The 24,930-nt window shown below is 40.0% G+C and overlaps 1 protein-coding gene across 4 annotated transcripts in view; it reads right to left on the bottom strand.

Moving 5' to 3' along the window:
* The window catches only part of SYT16 (synaptotagmin 16), a 227,862-nt gene that overhangs the window by 148,723 nt on the left and 54,209 nt on the right, over positions 1-24,930 (bottom strand). The window contains exon 1 of one of the 4 annotated variants that reach the window (XM_074327398.2): positions 4,485-4,735. The exons of the other annotated variants lie outside the window; for them this stretch is intronic. The gene's annotated coding sequence lies outside the window, so the exon portion shown is untranslated. Of the gene's footprint in view, positions 1-4,484; positions 4,736-24,930 lie in introns of those variants that run through there. 4 annotated transcript variants of the gene reach the window in all.

Genomic DNA, 24,930 nt, shown 5'->3' with positions numbered 1-24,930 from the left:
TGGCATTAGATGTGGCGGGAAGGGGTGGGCCGATGCACAGACCATTCTGAGCAGCAATGGTACCAATCCTCTGGAGGTGCGATAGGAGGATGTCTCTGATACAAAGACGCTGAGTGTGCTGCTTGCAGACCACAGGGCCTGGTCTGTGTTCGAATAAAGCAGTGCCCACTTCCAGTGTAACACTATCCTCTGGTCACCTTTGATGCCCTGCTCTTTAGTCTTCCCATATAGCCAAAAGATGGCCGGGCATGAAGGGCAACTTGATGAAAGGACACTGCTAATGAGGGTGCAAATTGGTACAATTTTCCTAGAGAGCATCAAACACCATAAAAATTCAAGAGTCTCTGACCCAGCTATTACACTTAAAGGACTTATTCTATGGAAATAACCACAGACGTGCACAAAGATTCTGCAAAGGTATTAATTGGAATGCTAATCATAATTGAGAAAAATTGGACATAATATTAAAGTTCAATAATATGAGAAAGAAATTACATTTTAGTACAGCTCCACAAAGGAATTCTGTGCAACCATCCAAAGGGCTACAAAACTGTTCACACTATACTAAGTTAAAGTTTTAAAATAAGTAAAATATCTTTTTTAAAAATATATAAATGTAGATATATAAATAACTAGGAAGCCACACACCAAAATAATAAAAGTAGTCCTCTCTGAGTGTCTTCATTATGGGTTGTTGTCTTTTTTAAATCAAATTGGCTACAATAAAGTGCTATTATATAATTTAAAAAACAACAGACTCTGAAAAAAAAAAGAAGAAAAGAAACAAAGGACAGAATATATTTTTATTTCATCCTGTTCCCAGAAAGGGATATATAAAACATAAGGTAACCAACTGATTTTTAATTTATCTCCTCATATAAAAAATCATAGATTGGACCAAGGTGCTGAAAAACAGGCTGTTTCATTTATTCATTGCCTTCTGTGTATAAAGTGTTGAGATGCTGAGTAAACAATGACGATATAGGGGTTGTAGAGACAAAGGAGTAATATGAGGCGCAAGTGGATTGTGATGCTGGCACAACAGAGGTAGCAAGACCAGTGTGTTACTCTTCTTTTGCTGCTGCAACAAATTACCACAAACACAGTAACTTAAAACAACACACATTTATTATCTTACAGTTCTGTAGATAGTCCAATAGGTTTCATTGGACTAAAATCAAAGTGTCAGCAGGGCTGCCTTCCTTTCTGAAGATTCTCGGGGAGAAGTCATTTCTTGCCTTTTCCTGATTCTAGAATCAGCTCAGATTCCTCTGCTTAACGGCCCTTTCCCTCATCTTCAAAGCCAGCAAGGGCCGTCAGGTCCTCTCCCATTACATGCCTCTCCACTTCTGCCTCCCTCTTCCACTTGTACAGACCCTACCTGGATTATCCAGGATACGCTCCCTATTTTAAGTTCAGTTGATTAGCAACCTTCATTTCCTTTCATCATAGAACCTAACATATTCACAGGTTCTGGTGACTAGGATGTGAACATCTTTAGGGGGCCATTATTCTGACTACTAGAACCAGTTAGAAAACCATTACAACAACCCAAGTGAGAGCCTGAAGGATGGCAATAGTAGTGGGGATGGGATGGAGAAGACAGTTCCATCAGATATAAGGTTGAACCCTCTAGGATTTGGTGGTCAGTTAGAAATGGGGAGGGAGCTGGAGCCTAGCTGCCAGGTGAGAGCCACTACCACTCATAGAGATAGGAAACACATGCAAGGGACCAGCGGGGGGAGAAAGACAAAATATGGTTTGCATGTAGAACTTGAGGGGCTCATGGGACATGGGGGTAGACATGCCTGGTAGAATTTGGCTCTGTGAGCAGGTGGTCTGGAGGGAGGTCTGGACTGGGTAAAACGAAGTGGGAGACAGTGGCATAAATCTCCTAGACGAAGCAAGGAGACAGCCAGCTGAGATGTCTGATCTAGTATGAATCACACAGAAAGGAAAGAAAAGCCTTTCTTTATGGCCATCCTCATTTTATACTCAGTACCCACAGGTTGAGAAGCCCTATGTAAGAGATGAGCGCCACATAAGGTAAGAAGGATTCTTCTCAAGGTGGATTAACCAAGATGAGCCCTTCCTTGCTCAATTACAGCCATAGGGAAAAGAAGTTCTAAAGTACTTCTCTAAGTTAACTGTACCCCATAACTGCCTTCTATATAATTCAATCTGGTGACCTGTGTTATAGAAAGGCTACCGTATATTTCCAGCAGTTTTATTACCTTCTTTTTCAGTTGGACCAAAAAAAGCAATTGAGCAACCTTTAAAAACATATTTAAGCCAACAGAAGTTTTAAATCGCTCAGTTTGGGGAACACCTCTGCTACAGCACTGTCTTTTTAGAAGCGCTCATGGAGAAAGAGCAGAAAACGCCATTTGATCTCCCAAAGTCCCATGCAAATCTCCCACAACACCCGTCCTTCAGGGACACGAATGCTGTAGCAATGCAGTAGTCACATAAACCTAAGATATTTCAGATGCACCTTCACTATAAATTCAGGCACCAAAGGCAAAAGAAAAAAAAAATTTGTTTTGAAAAGTATTGGTTGTATCAGTTTTAGTTTTGTCCAATTTCTACTGAAGCAAGTATTCTCCCCTGAAACATTTAGTCCATAAAAAGGGATGTAGGTAATAGTTGGATCCAGAAGGGTCCTAAGAGATAATTTAGTGAACACCACCTCCTCTTGAATATGAGGCCACTGAGGAACAGAGAGAATTAATGACTTGTCCGAGGTCACTTTACCAATGACAGTACCAGCCCCAGGATGCTGGGCTCAACTCCCAGGATGGCATTCCTCACCTAACCCTTTCTGACTCTCTCCTCTTCACCTACCCAGGAACCAATCACCCCCACATACAACAAACACATGTTATCTACTCCCATCTATCTCTCTGTATGAAATTATAGATGCCCAGAATTTTCTTTCCTCATTTCATACCCACCACTCACATCTCCAGTGATTCCAACAGTGTTTTTCTAGTCTGCCAAACCTGAGAGATACACTGAGCACAGCCGGCAGAACTAACTACCATGTTTCCCCAAAAATAAGACCTAGCCAGACCATCAGCTCTAATGCATCTTTTGGAGCAAAAATTAATGTAAGACCCAGTCTTATTTTACTATGATATAATATTGGGTATAATATAACATAATGTAATACAATATAATATAACATAATACTGGGTCTTATATTAATTTTTGCTCCAAAAGATGCATTAGAGCTGATGGTCCAGCTAGGTCTTGTTTTCGGGGAAACAGGGTATATAAATAATAATCAGAAGTTTCTTTACTCATATTCTCTGAATCACTTTCCTTTGGGCCTCAGAATGGGTAGAAAAGCAGAATTAAGTCAATGCTGAAGAAGCAAAGCAGCAAAAATTTGTAGTACAGGGATTTTTCATAGACATTTAACAACATTATTGCTCCACGGTACAAAGTACTTTTCCCCCCACACTCACGGGTTGTCACTAATGACTATGCACACAGGACGTGTCAGGTTTGTGTGTCTATTAAATCACCTTGCTTCCTGCAAGAGACAGTGCTTTGGGATGTGCTTTTATCCTTATTTACGTACTTATCCTCATTATAGTGCTCTTGATAACAAGCTGTCTGCTATGCTCTAGCCCCTGAAGGAAGCAGTGCTCAGTTCTAAACCCAGGTTATTAAAAAGTAACCAGACGCCTCCAGTGTGCCTTTGAACAGAGGAGTAGCCAGTATCTACAAACATGAGCCAATCTTAGAAAAGAGAAACAAGCTTTGCAAATGAGAACAAAATGTAATTGCCACCATCTGCTCCTGCCAGTCCCCAGAAGACGGGCCTTCTCACCTAGATGTAAAACAGGCAGGTGCCCACAAATGCCAGACCATGTTGCCATGGGATTTCTGATGACTACAGACCACTAATCCTCACATACAACCCCACCTGGCTAGGTATTCAGACATACAGAAGGGAGGCTATACGTAGGCTCACTCACCTCAAAGCTCTATGTCAAGGTCAAAACTAGTTTAAAAACTGACATAAGCATAGGGGAACGAAACTTTAGTTATATTTTGTCTTCCTTGTCAACTGCTGCACAGCAAACAACTTTCTATCACCTACTTCCCTTGGGGCCCCTAATAGCCATTCCTGTCTCCAGCGAAGGGAGGAACAAGCAAAGCAGTCTGATTGCAGCTCTGGTCAGCACCTGTTGCCTCCTTTCCAGGCACACAGACCTAACCTGCAGCCTCTGCCCAGTTCCAGCTCTCAACCTCTCTCCATTTCCATGGTCCGGTGAGCCCATCTGACACAGATACATAAGGGGTTTTAAACTCCCAGCTAAGAGTCTCAAATTAATCAAAAGTCCAACAAAATGTTAATAGGTTAAATATCAAATTTACACTATCATGTCTCTTTAACTATTTTCAAAGAAAATTGCCTCCTCCCCTTAGAACACCAAAGTTAGCCAAAGAATTTTTCAGAAAAACCAACTCACCTGGCTCTGTGGAAATTCATGACTGCAAAGCAAGTTATACCAGGCGTGGTATTTCCTTGAGAAAGATGATTCAATAATTGCTTCAATCTAATATATGGTGATGGAAAGAGAACTGACTCTGGGTGGTGAACACACAATGTGAGATATAGATAATGTAATACAGAATTGTACACCTGAAATCTATGTAACTTTACTAACAATTGTCACCCCAATAAACTTAATTTAAAAAAAGAAAAACAAAAAAAATAATAATAATTACTTCAAGACTACCTAAATATTTCCTGAAAATGCCCCTCCACTTCCCATTCTTCTCCTAACTCTCAGTTATTAATTTTTTTTCTAACTCTAGGTCATAATGAATATTAACCCTCCTTGGAGTTAATATTCACTCCAACAGCACAAAACTTCGGTTCCCAGCTAAAAGGGGTAAAAGGACAGCTAGTTGCTTGTTTGAGGGTGAGAATCACCAAAGGAATGTTTGCTAAAGAGGAGGTAGAGAAACTAGGCTGACTCACTATGATAGCTATTTGAACCCTCTGCCTTAATAACTTAAAATTTTATGCAAATACAAAACCACCTGTTCACTGGCATTATTCGTTCTCTCTTTATGAGCAAAATTATCTTCCTGATAAATTTGCTCCAAGTTATTATTCATTTGCTATCAAACTGTAGGTAATTATTTCCTATAGGGAACAGATGTAATTTGCTGCCCTGATGAAACTCAGACTCTGGCCATAAATATTTTAGTTAATTATAAAAGTCCTTTGTTTCTCTTATTTGTGCTTACAGCCCCTACAATAAAAAGCAAGCACAAGGTAGCAGCTGGGATTCTGATGGAGACAAAAGTGTCTAGTTCCCATGAATATCATAACCTGGAATAAAAATATGGCATTTCCCAAGTATTAATCACTCCTTTCTTCACTAAATAGCTCTATACAGCTTCAGGCTGAGAAGAAGCCACATTTCCTGGAACTTAAAACCTGAAGGGTCACAGAAAGTCATACATTAAACTGTGAAGCCAGAAGTAAGAGCCGAGCTGTTAGTCTATGAAAACTAAAAATAAGAAGTTCTGTGGCATGAAGGACCATTGTTGTTGAGTTGGGACAGATTTTAAATTTCCAGCTTCATACAAGAGGAGTCATATAATTACAGCTCAGAAATTGTTACAGAATGTCTAATTAGTCCATTTTCCCCATGTATGAATGAAAGAGAACTGTTATTTCATGTATACTTAAAAAAAAAAAAAAAGAAACTCGAAGTTATAGAAGACCTCACTACCGCGGCTCATATCTTTGGGTCTAAGAACTCCCTTTGAAATTGGTGTAAGCTCCAAACCCGATTCCAGGGGGAAAAAAAAAAAGTACAAAATTTTGTGAATACATTTATAGAATGTATTGATGCTCCCTTAAAATACATCCAAAAAAGCCCTTTGAGGTCCTCAAACTCCAAGTTAAGAACTTCTGCTTCAGAGGTTCCATGCTTAAGTCCAATTCTCCCGTTAAGCCAACACACACAAAAAAAATTCCTCTTTCACATTACAGCTCTTCAAAAGAGTGGAAGGTGCTCTCCTTCCAATTGACCTTGATTAGACATTATTTTTACACTCCTTTGTTTTCCTCTCATCTTTTCCCAAAATGTAGAGGCAGAATGTTCTGAGAAATGAAATGGTATGCCTGAAACTAAATTGAGTTTCCCATTGCTGGGTACATACAGAGAATGGACTTTGACATGTTAGGGGAGTTGCAGAGCAGATCCAAGAATCAGGAGGAGAACTGGAAGAAATAGCCTCTGAAGTCCACCCCAACCTGAGATTTCATGATTATGTTGTACTCCAATGCCTGTGTGTCTATGTCCTTCACAGGGATGGCACTCTATAGTGAGCTTCCTGTCAGGTTCAACCAGGCAAAGCACATACTCTACTTTGATTCTGTGCGTTAATTTGGGCAGAATCAACCTTATTTTTACCCCCAAAGCAAGCAAATTCCTTCCAGCATCTAAGGTCTCATTAATTTTTGAAAGCCACAACTTCACTCCTATTGAATGCTAAGTCAGTTAAACCTCTTTTTTACACATCACCCACCATTTCTGGCAATTCATTTATTCAATTTGTTCTCTTAGACAACATACGAGGTGTGATCAAAAAATGTGACGAATGTTTAAATTTTAAAAAATTATAGTAAAAGACACATTGCCATTAATCCCCCTCAAAATACTCTCCCTCGCTTCGAACACTCTTATCCCATCATTTTTGCTACTTTCTGAAGCAGTTCTGGAAGTCCTCTTTTGTGTCTTTAATTGCACTCTCATGGCTGCCTTGATGTCCTGAATCATTTTGACTTTGGGGAAGAGCCAGAAGTCGCACAATGCCAGATCCAATGAGTAAGATGCATGAGGACACAGTATAAAGTTTTTTTCGACAGAAATTGCTGAACCAGTAGCGATGTGTGACATGATGCATTGTCACGTCAAGGTAAAATACACCTTCTCTCAACCGTAGCTCACACCTAACTGACTACACCGAACAAGTTGAAACTTGTCATACACTGTTACTAAGGTTCGACACACCAATCCCTGTATTGACGATCCCTGCCTTCTCGTTGAATGGCACTCAGCAGTAGCATTCACTGTATTTTGTGATCATAACGGAAAGTCTCCATGTCACACATTGCTTCTGGTATATGGCAATTTCTGTCAAATAAAAACATTACCGTGTGTCCTCATCCACCTTATACACTGGATCTGGCACTGTGCGACTTCTGGCTCTTCCCTAAAGTCAAAATGACCATGAAAGGTAAACGTTTTGAATCAATTCAGGACATCAAGGAAGCCAGGATAGCGCAACTAACGACACTCACAAAAGAGGACTTCCAGAACTGCTTCAGAAAGTGACAAGAGTGATGGGATAAGTGTTCAAAGTGAAGGGGAATATTTTGAGGGGGATTAATGGCAATGTGCCTTCTACTGTAATAATTTTTTTTAATTTAAACATTCACCATGTTGTTTGATCACACCTTGTATTTTTATATGTAGCCTACGATGTACCAAGCATATTCTAGAGGTATAGGCAGGACTGAGGGAGAAAAAGCCCCTGCCCTCATACGTTCACGCAGTGATTTTACACAATCTGAACCATGACCCCAGTCCTAGAATTTCTAAGTTTTCCTTTAATTTTCACAAGCATGGAGGATAAAACTCCTCCTTTTCTGTGAGGATAAAACATGAAATATATGTAAGCCCCACAGAGCTTTCAGAAAATTCCTCTGGGACTTCACCTTCAAGATGAGAAATTCTGATTCATTCACTTCAAGCGAAGAGTGACAGGAACATAATCATTACATCATAAAACATTAGAAGACAATAAAGCAAAAGCACAAAAGATAGCCACTGTGAAGCCTAACCTTGAAATTTTCCTAAGAGCAGAACACGTAATATATGTGCACAGCAAAACTGCAATTATACATCCCCACAAGTCCTGGAGAAGAATCCCTTCTTTTTCATCTATTAATTGCAATGGACCTACGCAGTGCTAACGAGTTTCTGAGGTAATTTTGGAAAGTGTTTGTTTTCCATGATATTAAATGCTGAGCATATAATCAGCTACTTAAATGCAAATGTTAATACATCAGTTGTGTCCACAGTGAACACTCTTTGCACAACACAGGATTCGATAGTAATCTACGCCAAGATTTTCTTCCGCAATCACAAATTAACTGAAACCGGTCACAGGAATTCATTCCTTCCTGCCAAAAAGCTCTCTTTTTAGGCTTAACACTTTCTAGTCTAAACATGAAGACTCACTGCGGGTGGAAATAGCTGAGAAGAGGGGAAAGGGGGAAGGAGGAGAAGGGAACATGCAGTTGAAGAACATCTTATGCCAGACACTACCCTTGGCTACCATGCCAGACACTGCTAGCTGCCCCCAATATCTCTTCTCTCCTTCTTCCTTAGGAACAGACCCACCAATTATTAGCTAGGCAAATGGCTGCCCCAGAATAAAGATGGCATTTCTTAGCCCTCCCGACAACTCAATGAGGCCATACGGCTAAAGTCTGGCCAAGAAAATGTTAAGTGCAAACATTAGGAGGTGTGGTAAGGATGGTGAAGCAACAAGACAGAAGCAGCCTGGGTCCCTGATAGTCAACATGCCAATACAATGGCCCCAAACTAACCTACCTGTGGACTTGACTTAGGTGAGAGAGAAATAAACATCCAACTTGAGGAAGGCACTGTAATTTGGGGTTTTCTGTCACTTGTAGCTAAATTTAGGACACAACAAGCTTGTTTAGTGCACAAAATACTTTCATTAGTTAGATATTATCATCCCCTTTCACATAATAAGAAACTGAAGACTATTTCTGCTAGGCCCCTCATCAGCAAGAGAATCCCATACATGAAACAGGACATAGCAGTATGAGAAATAAACAGCACATCTTGGTGCAAAAGATAGATATAGTACTAAGTAGACTGTCATAGAAGTGTTTTATAGAGAATTCTGAGGATTAAATAAATACCCAAACCAAGATTTAATTTAGGTACTTGATTTAATACTGAAAAGGAAATACACCCTAGTGCTGAATGCATACCATACTAGTTGTTTACATACTAAATTGCTGCTGCTGCTGCTGCTGCTGCTGCTGCTGCTGCTGCTGCTGCTGCTGCTGCTGCTGCTGCTAACACCTTTACTCTTAGGTTAAAATGCATGGAAATTTCCAGGTCTTGCTTTACAACTTCATCCAAATGACAACTCTAATCCTCACATACCTTAGTTACATATTCCATATATGGTGACACCCATGCATTCTCTTGGCTTACAGGTCTCAAATGCCCTCAAATATTCTCAAAGACCCACAAATTAGAAGGGCTCTTGTGGTGCTTTGGTTTAATCATCTTAATAAATGAGCTTCACCCGAATTACCCCCACCCTCTGTCCCCTTTCTTCAGCATATATATATATATATATATATATATATATATATATATATATATATATATATATGTTTTTATCTTTACATGGCCCTTAGCACAGTTCTGGGTATAACTAGGATCATCAAAAGTCACTTGAAGGGGGGCCAGCCCGGTGGCTCAGGCAGTTAGAGCTCCATGCTCCTAACTCCAAAGGCTGCCGGTTCGATTCCCACATGGGCTAGTGGGCTCTCAACCACACGTTTGCCAGTTAAATTCTTCGAGTCCCGCAAGGCATGGTGGGGAAAAAAGAAAAGTCCTGGAAGTACATGCTGTTCCCCAATAAAGTCTTGTTTTCCTTCCCCAATAAAATCTTTAAAAAAAAAAAAGTCATTTGAAGGAATTTATCTAATGGGCAAAAATCACCACCTCAACTTACATGTCAAAATAACTTCAATGTCTTCATACCCCTTTTCTTCCATACTGGACAGTGGTCTTATACAGTATTGTGTAAGTATTAATTTTGCATGATTGACATTTAACGTTTAAAGGAAACTATTCATTGCTCCAAACAAACAAAAAGACTGAGAGCAGTCCCAAAATGTAATAATTGGACTCTTAATGAAAAATGTAACCTTATAATCATTTTTGTCAATATGGTTTTGAAGGAAGGTCAAATTCCTATTGATAATATGTTGATTTTGAATTTTTATAAAGAAGTGACAGCATGATTTTCAAGAACCTTATAAAATATAGCAAATACTAGATAATTAAGTTGTCAAACACTTAAGCTGAAAATTCATTGCCATTTGTCTGACTCAGGCACTTAACCTACTGCGTCCCAATAATTGCATTAAGATGTTCAGAGGCTACAAATAAAGTTTTCTTCCAGATCTTAGTAGGACACCTAGTAGGAGACAACTATACAACAAATAGCTCAAAGTGTTTGCACTCATTCATTGGCCAAAACACAGGAGGGGTTTGTCACCTAATGGTGAGGTTAAGAAGTAAGAAATTTGAGGAAGAGGGATTTTGGGGTCCCTGGGATGGTTGACTCTGTACAACAAACCAGGGCAGTACAGATCAGTGTAACTTATCACCCAGATCAATGTAGTTCAAGCTACCTGGCATCTTTTTTTTAAGAGAAAATGGTAAAGAGATAGCTGTTTGATTGTATTAACATACTTCTTATAAATGCGTTTGATACCACACCGGTGGTTCTCATAATTTGTGGCCCAACTAATTGGAATATTCTTTTGTTAACCTAATAACTTTCTATATAACTTAAAAAATCCACAAGGGCCATTCTCTTCCAGCATGCCAGAATGAGGAGAAAGAATGGCATACAAATAATCCCTCCACCGCAAACTAACACTGATTTCATCACCACTGATAAGAATTTATAAAGCATCTCTTTACCTCTTTACTCATGGAGCTAGTTGGGTCCTACGTGTGATCTCTCTTTTGAACCCCTGCATTGACTATAAGTATGTGACAGATAGTCTCATTTTCAACATAAGACCCCTTGGCCCACTTTAAAGCCAAGGGGGAAACAACTCATAGAAGTACTTTCTTTGGGTAAAACAGCTAGTATTTTCTTAAAGCTAAGACTTGAAACTAGGTCTGTCTATTCCGAAGTATTTTCTCTTAAGCACTGTACTATTACTTTTTCATCTCACTTCCAATAGGACATTTGCTTTGAGGTTGTTGCCCCACACGTGACAGACTGGTATGTCTCTCTTGCTGGGTCTACCACGTAACTAATAACAACTTACAGCATAGCTGGTTTGGGTTACACAATGTTGAAAGGGAAGAGGCCAAATAGTTCTTCAATGGCTCTGAGCCCCTTACTCTAATCAACAAGGCTAGCAGGGCTCAGGGAAGCAGCTCACAACCTGAGGTGACACTACTCCATATGAAATACAGACAGCTGAGGAGAGAACCGAGAGTGAACATATAAATAGGGCAGAGACGAAATTAAATATTGACACTGCCTACCGAGCAAAGGTTATGAATACAACAGAAACACAAAAGTTTCCTGTTAGAGAGAATGGGACTGAGAAAATGGTCCCCTCACTTTTGATTAGTTACAGATGGCTTCTCAGAGGAGAATTTCAGGTGCTGTCACAATGAGGAAGCGGCTAGTGACCTTTCCAATAAAAAGCGATGATGTTAGACCTGATTCAAAGGGCAAAGTGAACAGAAGGCGAAGGTTCTAGGACAACCCACTGCTGAAGGATCATAGTTATGTGATGATAATGTAGCAACAAGGAGCTTTTACTTGGTTCAACAAACGAGATCTTCAATGCTTACTGTGCCAGGCTCTGAGCTAAATGCTGAGGGAACAAAGATGAGTAAGTCAGTGTACATTCTCCAGAGGGAGACCAGAGATAAACACAGATTTAACCATCACATGTTAGCTACTAAGCTGGAAATGAGCACAGAGGGCTGAGGGAACACAGAAGAGCTGCTCCTAAGCCAACCTAGAGGTTTGAGAAGAGTTCACAAAAAACAAGCCTGAGGCTGTGAAGCTGTTTAGCCTTGTAGCTGAGAGCCTGAGGGCTGCAGTCAAACTGAAAAGGTTCAAATCCTAGCTCTACCACTTACTGCCCTGTAATTTAGGCAACCACTTAACCTTTCTGGGCCTCAATTTCTTCATCTGTAAAATGAAAATAGGAATAGAATCTGTTTCATGAGGATGTCCCGATGGCTAAACTTAGAAGAGAGTCTGGCACATGCAGTAAACAATCAATAAAAGTTACCTAGTATATTGCTGAATAGAATAATGAACATTCATTCAACAAATAAGTAAATGAATTCAGCAGTTTGGGGGTAAGGGGATCAAGAGAATATCTATCTTGAATTTCAAATGGCTACAATGCATATGGGACACCCAAGGAAAGGTTTCTAGTAGGCACTTGTATATGTAAGTCTAGAGACAGGTTTAGAACTAGAGACATAAATTTGAAAATCTTCAGGTGGTCGAAGTCACGAGAATGGATGAGATCATCTAAAAGGACAGAGAAGAAGGTGAGAGCCAAGTTCTGAACACATCAAACATTTAGAAATCAAGAAAGGAAGGAGAGCCAGCAAAGAAAAATTGGGAGGTAGGACAAAAGTCAGGCGCCTGGTGATCAGATGAATAAAAGACAAAGGGGCCAGCATCAGCAAAGGCACAGGGTATGAAACAGCAATGCATGTATGTGCGGGGAGGAGAATGGCGAATTACTACCGGTTCAGTACTATCTGAACATAAATTGAGAGGCCGGAGGGAAGTGAAAGACTGAGATAAAAGCCAGAGGGTGAAAAACCTTGTATGTCAAGTCAAGAACTTTGGAGGATTAAGAGGCTCAAAGAGGTTTCAACCAGGACAGAGGTCTGGCCAGGTGGGCATACAAGACCGCTTATTCTGGTAGCTCTGAAGATGACTGTCTATGGGAGGCAGAATAATGGCCCCCAAAGATGCCTATGTCCTAATGCCTGGATCCTGTGAATGTTTTAGGTTACCTGGCAAAGGGGCATCGAGGTGGAATTAAGGTTGCTAATCAGATGACTTTAAAATAGCAACATTATCCTAGACTATCCAGATGGGTCCAATGTAATCACAAGTGTCTGTAAAAGTGGAAGAGGGAATCAGGAGAACCAGACAAGTGATAGCAGAAGGAGAACTCGACCCATAGGTGCTGGCTTTGAAGCTGGAGGACAAGGGCCAGAAGCCAAGGAACGTGAGAGGCCTCTAGGACCTGGAAAAAGCAAGAAAATTTGCCCCTAGAGCCTTCAGAAAGAAACTCAGTCCTGCTGACACCCTGATTTTATCCCAGTGAGATGCATTTCAGACTTCTGAACCACAAAACTGAATAATAATTTGTGTACTTTTAAGCCACTAAGTTTGTGGTCATTTGTTACAGCAGCAATAAGAAACTAATACATCCTTAAGAGATAAAAATATTGGAATCAGAAAAAAACAGCTAGGAGGCTGTTGCACTAGTGCAGAGGAGAGAAGATGAAGGTCTGTCCTAGGAAAATGGGGACAGGCTAGGAAAGGGAGAGGTGCTTCCCTGAGCATCTACTGCTTACCTGTCCTTGTGATTATCAACACATCTCTATCAGATGGACAGGGAGGTCTCTTCATGGAACACGCTGATGTAAAACCTACTTAATAAATTGAATTGGAAATTGGTGCCAAAGGAAGATAAAAATAGTGGTCGCCCATTGTCATGCTGAACTTTTAAGACTGTCTTTTCTGCTATGAATCCTCCCCATTTGTCGAGTTTAGTTTTGTATTATTTCCAAAAGTTAGAAAAATGATTCTTTCCTCTACATTTCTCTGACACGATTTTGCAACACTAGTGATTTGCTCTCTCAGGAGCTACCTTCTGCTTCTGTTTTTTATGCAAGTAATTCATATTCATTTTAGAAAAATTAGAACACAAACAAGCAAAAGAAAGAACAGGTAAAACATTCTAATTCCACCCCCTTGAGATTATCGTTTTTTGCATTTTCAGAGGTATCTTTGAGAATGTTTTATTAATATTTATATGTATTCATGCATTTTGTTAAAAAAAAAAAAAGGAACCATACTTTTCTAAAATGTCATGCTTTTCTTGCCAGGCAATATATCATGAATCTTTCCAGAAATTATATTTAAAATATGATTCGTAATGGATACTAGATATTTCAACATGAAAGTATATTGTAATTTATTGACTTAGTCCCCTTACCACTGGACATTTGGTTTTGTTTTTCCTTTCCACTCCCTACCCATCTTCTGTGTCCCCTCCTCCTCCTCCTCTTTTCATCAGGTGTTCTCAGACATCAACACCGGGTGCCATTAGGTCAGCCTGGCTGCATCTCATGGCTCCCACTCCCAGCTCTGAGTGGCTGCCGTATCTTCTTCATCTGATTGACCACTCAGATCTCCCAGACCTGTCTTTCCAGTATGGCATTGGATAATAGGAGACAAAGTGTGTTTAAGACAGAACAACAAACTTGACCTTTGTCAAAAACATTAATAGTGACCAGCAATATACAGCAGTACCAAAATTCGTCAGAGCCAAAGCTTCAGTTCCACAGACTAAAAAGCTCCCTACTTTATTATTGCTTATAGTTTATAGTTCTGTGTTTATTTATAATTAGGAAAGCCTTGCTACATCATAATCCTGACTTCTATTTGAAAGTGACAAAAAAGTGCCAATGCAAGCGGCTTCAAGCAAAAAAAAAAACACAAAACTGCTCAGACACTATCAGGGGACTATCCTTCTGGACCTCTGGGCTCTGCTGTCAGTTGTGCTGGCTTTACTTTCAGGTTACAAGGGGTTCCCTATAAGGTAGCAGCAGCACTTTCAGGCTTCTATCATTATAGTTCTAAGTCCAGTAGAAGACGGCTTCCTTCTTCAGTATCTCAAAAAAACAACCTTGGAACTGGCTCTGATTGTACCACTAGGGCCATGTTCTTGTGCCTGTGGCCCAGAGAATGGACAGGCTCGTTGACTTAATTAGAGCTGGCTACAGGTCTCCCATACTATGTACTAAGTATGGCCAAAGACATCAGGTACAGTTACTAGGAGGGAAATGGATACTGTGTAAGCAATACAATAGATGTCCATGCAAGGATGGAACTCTCTAGGACAGTGACCTTAACTTTGTGGGGTCACAAAACCGTCTGAGAATCTAACATAAGCTCCTGATGGCAGAAAATGAACAAAAGCACATACAAGCACACATATTTGGCACACAATGCACTTGAAGACTGAAATTGTATTTCTTTCAATAGGTAGAATATACAAGCAGCTTTACAAAGAGTTACGTTTCTCATTCATTTTTTCATGCAAAAATTAATGGGTATTTCCTGAACACTGATTGAAATAAATCCACATTTTGCCCCTGAAAAAAAATCTTCTCAAATGTAAATTTCAACAAAAAGGTTGAAGTTGTTTGACTTGAATAAGAAGTTGAAATTATGAAATGGTTTTGAAATACAATGCAAGTCATCTTAAATATTTAAGCAACTTTTCATTTTGATAGCAACTAGTCGTGAAAAAAAATGACTCATAAAGACACAGCAGCCAAAAATCAAAGCACCCATCTTTCACCTTGACAGACAGGCCAGCTTGTATCAAGGAATACAAGAAAGCTCCAAGCTTTGGGTTGAATTCATGTTGTACCACTTCCCTTCTCCTCAAACCCATGAGATCATCTTTGGCAAAGACTGTATCAGTGATGCACTGTTGTCAGCAGGGAGAGAAATAATAATCCATGCTTAATATAAAGGTCTTCCAAGTAGAAGCCACCTTCAAACAAATTCTGCAGTATTTCCAGAGGTCTACAGATTTCTACCCATAGAAACAGCAACTGAAAAGGCATTGTCACACTAGACTCCAACATGCAGGAGCAATTTTTCCAGCAATGGAATTTGTATAGATATCTACTTCCATGATAGTGGCAACCTGATCAAACACAAACACCCATCATGGTGAGTTGGAAAATAACAATATATACCTAGTTCACATATATAAATATACGTGTGTACATGTATATACGCATATATTCAGAAAGAAAAGCAATAAAGAATTAACTCCTCCCTGCCAAATGGTTCCAAATGGGTTTTTTATTTTTATCACAATAAATTAGTTTAAATTTGTGCCTATCATTCAATCAGGTGCTTCAAAATTTTGATGTCTAGAAATTCAAAGAATTTCTGTAGTAGGGAATTTCATCTTGTGGTCCTATTGGATGGCTATGTACTATGTATTATATGAAACGTACCTATGTACATATAAACGCATATAAGACGGTGGACAGACAGATAGATAAAAGAGTTTTTAAAAGAATTTCTCATCTTAAATGTAAGTTCCGTGAGAACAGGGTCTTTGTTCTCTTTGCCACTGTATCCCTCTTGGCCAAATATCTAAAGCCAAGTTCATCCATCAGTTTTAGTGTGAAAAAGGCCAATATTTTGTTCACCATCTGAATGTCCTTGGTGTCCTAGGTGACAGGAAAAGAGGGGTATTCTTTAATGTCTCCCCAAAACCACAAACATGAAGAAAATTAGAAGGCACAGAGAATGGCAGGGTTTTCTTCTAGACTGAGTGACCGGGAGCATCGCAAGGAGAAGAGAGGGAGGAAATAAGGTTGAACTAGATCATGTATGACCCTTCAGGCCATGGTGAGAATTTGAATCTGATTCTAAATATAATGGAAGCCACGGGAGGGGTTTTGAGCCAGAGTGTAACAAGGCCTGATTTACAGCCTGAAAGGCTCTTTTTGCTGCTGTGTGGAGAATAGGCTAGAAGGGGTAAGAGTGGAAGACGGGAGATTAGCTAGGAGCCTCTCTCAGAAGTTCAAGAGTGAGGTAATGGTGGTTTCTACCTGAGTGACAGCAGAGGAGGTGGATATATTTTTGAAGGTAGCAGCAAGCCAACAGGCATGGCTGATACACTGTATAGAGGTTGTGAAGAAAATGAATGAATCACGGATCATGTCAAGGTTTTGAGCACAGATGGTGCCACTTTACATAACTGAGGAATGCTTTAGGAGGAGCAGGTGGTGAGGAAGAATCAAGAGTCTGTCTTGGATACGTTCAATCACTGATGCCTACTGGACACCCAAGTGAACATGTCACTTGGATAAACGAGACTGGATTTCAAGTCAAGACTGAAGATAAAATTGGGGAATCCTAAGAGTGTACTAAAATAGTATGCATGTGACTGAATGAGAGTCCTTTGTATAGACATCATGATTCAGCAACAACATAACATATGGAGCTTTTGCTTCGCCAAAATGGCAAAAAATAGATATTTCATCTGTGCTTTGTCTGGGTTCAAAGGCCAAGCTTTTCCTTCCAGCTGGAGTTGTCCCTGGCAAAGAAACTTCGGTTGCACCTCAGCTTCAGAAGTCATGAGGCTTCTCCAATCTTGAAGTGATATAAAAATATACATATTACAGATTAATGAGCTCCCAAACTGAATAAATTATAACTCCCCATCTCCTTTCAAAGATATCAGTAGCTTTCAAAGTTTCCAAAATGGGCTCCTCAAATAAGAAAAGCAGGAGAGGCTATCCTGAGAAATCCCAGTAATGCCATCCACTTGTGTCCTAAAGAGATGTGACCTCACTGATTTTTCTAAAACATGCTTCAAAATATTAGATTTGCCAGTAATTCTGGACCTTCTCCAATTGTGTATGGCTTTCTATCCTTAGCACTGCAATAAAAAAGTTTGTAGACAAAGCTATTATGTTTGGCAAAACCAACTTTGATTTCATCTCATGAAGATCTATTTTGCCTGATGTATTTTTTTCAGCATGCAGAGATATAAGGTGCTCCTTTCGGCTTTGTTGTCTCCAAGCTTTCTTCAGGGGGAAAAAAAGAAGAAAAAAGCCACCCAAAGAAGGATGATCTTTTCTTCTCTGTCATTTTCAGTTGAAGCTAAACCCAGTGCAAATAAAGTCCAGTGTCCATAATCACAATAGCAGGGTATATTTTCTTTAATTTCCACCAACAGGAAATTATTTAATTTCAAAACATAAAAATGGCAATAATTACATATCATCTAACCGTACACTTCTGCAACCCATGCCACCTAGCTCTAAACGGATCACATGACATTATTTTGTTTTTTCCTTAAGGACAGTCTTAAGAGGTGTAAAAAGAAAATAATTTTGAAAAAAGTTTTGGCCAGCCCACCCATTTCCTCAAGGCTACAGACTAGGACTTTGCAGACTAACGTGTAAAGTAAGTCTTCGTGCTTCCGTGGTGGCGAGTTGTATTTCCAGAGCCCATCATTCATTCATTCCCTCATCCTTTCAACAAACATTTGGTGATCACGTGCTATGTTCTGGGCACAAAGGCCCCGGGGATATAGCAGCAGCAGCAGCAAGCCAGACAAAATCCTTATACTCATGAGCTCACAGTCCAGGGGTAGAAACAGACAAACTAGTAAAGAAATAAATATGTATATTTTCAGAAAGTGACAAGTATCAAGAAGAAGAATATAGTGAGGTAAGGAAATATAGATTTGAGTTGTCTGCGGGGTGGGGACAGGAAGTGGGAGAGGATTTTAACATTTGAGCCAACACCTGGATGAAATGAGGGAGCACCAAGACTCCATGTTCCCCAGGAGAATCCATCACCCCCTACTTCATGTTTCTACTGCACTTTATATCTCTATTCATTCATTTTGACAAATATTTCTTGAGTGTCTACCACATCCCAGGCACTGTTTGAGGAGTTCTATTTAGCTTTACTTCATCCTGTTTCTATCTGTCCCGACCGAGAGATTGCAGTGATGTGGACAAAGTCTTTGTAGCTCCTTTAGTGCTTTGTATTTAGGGAAATAAAATGTCTGATGGAGAGATGAATAGATGGATAATTGGCTGGACAGTTCAAACCTCAAGTACTTCCAAGAGTCAATTTTGTTTTTTTCCTTGCTGCTCCCCCAAGCAATGTTCATCATTTCTCAGAAGAAAACCAAGGTTATACAGCCTCCTCCTAGAGAACTCAGCATAATAAATCAGGTTAGGCCTCTTGGGAAACAAAGGATTCAAGTAAAAAGAAATCTTTGATTAAAAATGTAGTTCATTATTCAACACTCTTTGCTAGACAGCAAATATAAAGGCCATAAACCTTGTCTTAACTCAATAATTCAAAGAGCTCCCAAGCACAGGGTAATACAAACTGACTGTTTTTGAAATCGTACCCAAGAAGTGACTCATTGGTCATAAGTGCACACAATGTCACACTTGGGTGTGAGGCTGTCAGTGCAACAATAGTATTCAAATGTCAAAAGCAAAATGAAAACAAATTTAGTAATCCTATCCAATCCTCTAATTCTAAAGAAGCCCCTACACACCCCTCTTTTTCATGCTTAATTCTGTTTCTTGGTGCTTAGACAAACCTTTTCAAATTAAAAGTGAGTTTTGATAAATCCTTAGTCTCCCAGGATGGGATATGAACCAAGAGAAGTAATACAAAATATTAACTGGTTGATCAAAATTAGTTATAAATTGGCATTAAAGCTTGATGACATCACTCCCATCATGATACTAAAAATATGCATGACATTAGTGAATTTGCAGTTGAATCTTTACCAGCATCCTCGGTAAGGTGCGTACCAAATGGCCTTCCCAGGAATTTTCTGCCTCTATAATCATTTAGTAAACTGCAACGATGACATACTTGTTTTCCCCAACTGTACTTTTTGGGCAATGTAGATAATATTCCTCATGTAAACCCCTGTTTCTGTTGTTTTATAGATCAAACATCTTTCACCTGAGAAGCACAGAGGGGCTGGTTTCCCTGGCAACGTAATTGGCTTCCAGTTCAATGGAACATGGAGTTCTTTTTCATGGGTTCACTGCACTGAGAGGCCAATCATAGCTCAGAGAGCCCCACTTCCTTTGCAAAGTACTACAAAAAAAAAAAAAAAAAAAAAAAGGTCTGTTGCTAAGGTGTTTTTGTTATGGTTAAATGAACCTCTTAAATATTGATTTTAATGCTTTCAATTTTTTAACCTACTCTACTTTCAGCTTTTTCTTAAACACATAGGACACAGCTCCTCTGAGCCTCTTACTCATCTGCTGTAGCTCTTTTATTTCAATGATGCAAATTCACTTGCATCTTTTTTTGTAGATTTTTCAACTAGAAACAACAATCCTTTGAGTGGGGATGGACTTGGGAGAGAACCTGTTTTTCCAACGATGGTTTAAACAATCCAGAACTGAAAAAAAGTGACTGTCCCTCTAAATTGGCCAAGCCTTAACTTCTAGACCCAAAATACCTAAAGGTACCTTGACTGGGGTTGAATTTGTATTAAAGGTAATGGCTTTGAACCATTCTGGCAAATGCCTACTTCTGACAGCAGATCTTCAAACTTAATTAGGTTCTAGTCTGTGACCAGTCCTTCAAAATTCAACCTCTGCACCCATTTCAGAGGTATCTAGTTACCCAGTTGGAATTCCTATGAAATATGTGTCCATCAGGATAGAAGACATCGTTTTCAGGTAATATACCTTATAAATTTTACTCAGAAAGGTTCAGGTGAGTAAATTAAGAGTGCTGACTGCACAGTTAGGAAACAGGCAAAAAACTCTTCTATAACAAAATCCCAGTGAAACAGCATGTTGTTGCCAAAGGACAAGCAGCAGCTCAGAGTGATGTATAAAAATGAAATACAGAAAACAAATACAGAAAAACAGCTTCTGAAAATGGTGGAAAGACATTCAGTGCTCTGCATGGGGGTTTGTTACCTCATCTTATCAAAGCTAGTTTCAAGTTTTGGAACACACTTAAAGACAGTGGACATTTTACTATATTTAAAGTATTAAGATAATATGACGTCATATTTGAAAAAATAATATAAAGTTGGAGTGCCCGTATTTATATGAATGCATGATAACAAGTAGGGATAGAAATAGCTATCATAATAGAAACATAGTTGTTATATTTGGGGCAGAAATTTCCTATTCTTCAATACTGAGCATTAAGTGAATGCAAACAGGCATTGAAGACTCTAATTGTATAATGGTCACTGTGTCAAAAATCAATAAAAGCAGTGTGGTACATCGTTCAGCATGGAGTGTGGAAAAGGACAAGGCACATCAGAGAATGATGCAGAGGGACCTTAGAAGATAAAGAAAAAAGATATAGGTACGGACAAGACCAAGGATCTAGCTAAATGCTGCGTTAGCCATTCCTGATTAAAAGCTCCACAAATATTCAGTGAAGAAAAATTGATAGTTAACTCCAAACATTACAAGTTATATTATATAGAGTTTGCTTTCAGTTTTACACTAGTGTAGTGAGTTGAATGGTGGCTCCCAAAAAGCTATGTCCTTATCCTAACCCTCAGGACCTGTGAATATGATCTTACTTGAAAAAAAAAGTTCTTTGCAGGTATAATGAGATAAAGGATCTTGAAATAAGATGGTCTTAAATTTTCCAGGTGAGCTCTAAATCTAGTGACAAATGTCCTTCTAAGACACACAAAGGAGAGCTACAAGGAGAAAAGGGGAAGGCCATGTAAAGACAGAGATTGAGTTATACAGCCACAAGCGAAGGACTACCTGGAGTCATCAATGCCAGAGAGACAGGAAATATTCTCCCCCAGAGTCTTCAGAGGGAGCACAGGCCTGCCAGCACTTTAATTTTGGACTTCTGGTCTCCACAACTGTGAGAGAACACATTTCTGTTGTTCTAAGCTACCAAGTCTCTTGCATTATGGTGACCACAAGAAACTAAACAAGTAGTATTATATATACCATGTATACAACACAGTTATATCTCTTGTGAGGTTTTAAAGTTAGCATATGACGTAAAATTGCATATAAATTACCTTGAAAATTTCTTGTAAAATATACAGTATGGATCATTTTGATCTCAGAGCTTGAAATGGACTGCTGCTTCCTGGTTGAGCACCAGATGCAGACACTGTGTTGGGACAGAGTCCCAGAGAGCACATTTCAGCCTCAGGTGGAAATGTGCTGGCTCAGGTAGATGGCCATCCTCTGTGGCTGGGTGGCCACCAGTTGTTACAGGTTAGCCCTTAGCCACTAATATAACTGCCGTGGCCACGTTAGGAGGTTGGTTAGTTGACAGAGAAGAGGACGGCAGGTTGCAGATCATGTGGCTCCTGCTTCCTGTATCTCCAACCCAGCCTCCAGTGAGACTATAGCAGTATGACTCCCCTATCTATGGCTCCGTTGCTATTACTTTTTGGCCTCCCATATCCTGCGTTCTTGTGCAGGGAGTGGGTCTAGAGACCCTGCATGACACACTGACTTGACTTTCAGGAACACATATATTTAAAAAAATTTAAATTAAATTCCTAAGCACTACTGTAATGCAGGGACTCAGCTCCAGCTCCCCGCACACGAACGCAGGACATGGTGAGGCCAAAGAAACAACAACAGAGCCATGGATAGGGGTTCATACCACTATACTCTTGCTGGCGGCTGGTCGAGACACAAAAGTAAACATCCACCAGTACCCCAAGGGGTTTTCCTGCACCCCAGTCTCGCTGGCGGCCGGGCGAGACACAGGAAGTAGGATCAACACGATCCGCACTCCACAATCCGCTTGCTAACCGCACCTGCTGGCCGCGATCCACGCTTGCTAGCCATGGCAGTTATATTAGTGGCTAATGACTAACTGGTTACAGCTGATGACCAACTAGTTGGAGCTGATGGCCATCCACTACCTGAGCCAGTACCTTTCTACCTGAGGCCGAGAGCCTGGAAACTGCTCTCTGGGACTCTGTCCCTACAACTAGACTTGCCATCAAGGAGGGATGCTCAGAGCCCAGAAGGCACTATGGAGCCCAGACACTAAGACAGCAGCACCCATCTCTGCTCACTTTGGAGCAAATGTTCATCAGGAGAAATCAGAAAGACAATTGCCTGCTTATTAAAATTGTTTTCTTTCCCCATATTTCAAATTGCCAAACACTTATATTTGAACCCCAATAAGTTAGATGCTGACTTGACTGTCCCCATTGTGATTTAACTCAATGTTCTTTAATCTTATGGGACCTAAAAATTACCTGAAGTGCTTTTTAAAAAAAAAAAAAAAAACATAGGCCTCTCAGGAAATTCAGATTTAATACAAGTAGGTCTATGCCAGGCTGAAAGTCTGTATGTCTAACAAGTAGCACGTAATTCTTATGACCTAGCAAGTTCATAAATCACTAATTTAGTCTATGACACATGCTAGGTTCTCCTCAGCTTGATCTTGTTGTCACTATAAAGTATCAAATTAAAGGAACACTTTACAATTTCACTAAGCAGCTAAACCTGGTACACCCACATCAACTCTGCAGTCAGCATGCTGGTGGAGAAATTGGGAAGAAAGACAGGCAGAAAGCAGCCTTTAAAGACCAAAGTCTTGTCCTACAGGTATATCCCACAGTCTTACTCAAGTGAGGACTGTGACACAATGGGACCCATGTTTAAGACCCAAGGTCTTAAAGTCACAACATATTTGGAAAAAAAAAAAAAAATAGAGGTTACAAAATCAAAACTGTATGGCTATGAACACACCTCCACCTAAACACAAAAGGAGACTTTCATACTCTATGTCCTTTTTATGTGATCCTAAAAGCCCTAAGATGGCCTGAATCTCTTTGTAGGAACATTGTCATATGTTCACTTTATTAAAGTCATATTTATAAGAGTGAAAAAAAGTTACAAAGAAGGATATTATGGTAGCCACCCAGCCTTCAAGATGGCTCCCAGTGATCTCCACCTCCTGGTATTCGTACTTTTCCATAGTCCCTCCCCACATTTTATCAGGGTTATCTGCATGACCAATAGAACATGGGAAAAGTAACAGTATATCATTCTGAGGTTGGGTCATAAAGGATATTGTGGATTGCACACTGTGGGGAAAGCCATGTCACGAGCAGCCCTATGGAGAGGTGAGAACAGTGGCCTCCAGCTAACAGCTGTGTGAATGTACCTGCGTGGAAGTGGATCCTCCAGCCCCACTCAAGCCTTCAGATGACTGCAGTCCCTACTGACATCCTAACTGCAGCCTCAAGAGAGACCCTGAGCCAGAACCACACAGATAAGTCACTCCTGCGTTCCTGATATCAGAAACTGCAAAATAATAAATGTTCATTGTGTTAAGCTGCCAATTTGGGGGGTAATTTGTTACATGTTGTGGGGACTGAGCCCCAGAAAGCAGTTTCCAGGCTCTCGGCCTCACATAGACAGGTGCTGGCTCAGGTTGTAAATGGCCATCAATTGTGATTGCATGGCCATCAGCTGTGGCTAGTTGGCTGTCAGCTGTAACCAGTGAGCCATTGGCCACTAATATAACTGCTGTGGCTATGCTAGCAGAGAAGAGGAGAGAAAAATGGGGGCTACCAAGAAGATGGTGGTTGAGCCTGCAAGCGGAGCAATGAGGGTTGAGAATTGTATGGCTCCTGTTTCCTGTTTCTCCAACCCAGCCACAAGCAAGAATATAGTGGTATGACTCCCCCATCTATGGCTCCATGGGTGTTCCTTTTTGGCCTCACCATGTCCTGCGTTCTTATGTTGGGAGCGGGAGCAGAGACCCCACAGGCCTCCCTGCATGACAAATGGCGCAGTGAGCAGGGTCTCCCGCACGACACATGTCCAAAGATGACTAATGCAGATTTCCTTTATAAATGAAGTAAATTTCCATTGGTAACAATCATTCATAAGAACATCACCTCTAGTTAATGTATAGGTCTTGTCCAGGAAGCACAAACAAGTGTTCTACTGAAAATAGTCAAAGCTGCTATAACCAAGAATAAAATGATCAGCTATTTAAAAGCCATTTCTAAAATGGACTTGGATTTCAGTTTTAATGAACCATGCAACTATCTGAGAGAAATGAACAACTCTGTCCAGCTACCCTCATCCTTAGCACAGTTCTGTTTGTTATAAAGACAAAAGGGTGGCCAGGCCCATCTTTGCCTCAACCTTTGAGCAGAAATGCTATGTACTGCTATCCACTGCAACTTTTAGCACAGGGTATAGATAAAAGGCATTTAAAATACTAATTCACTTCTAAAACAATTTCTAA

This window comes from Rhinolophus sinicus, chromosome 3 (genome assembly GCF_057876585.1).
Source record: "Rhinolophus sinicus isolate RSI-liver-muscle chromosome 3, RSI-T2T, whole genome shotgun sequence".
NCBI lineage: Eukaryota > Metazoa > Chordata > Mammalia > Chiroptera > Rhinolophidae > Rhinolophus > Rhinolophus sinicus.
This window is presented reverse-complemented; position numbering and strand designations above follow the sequence as displayed.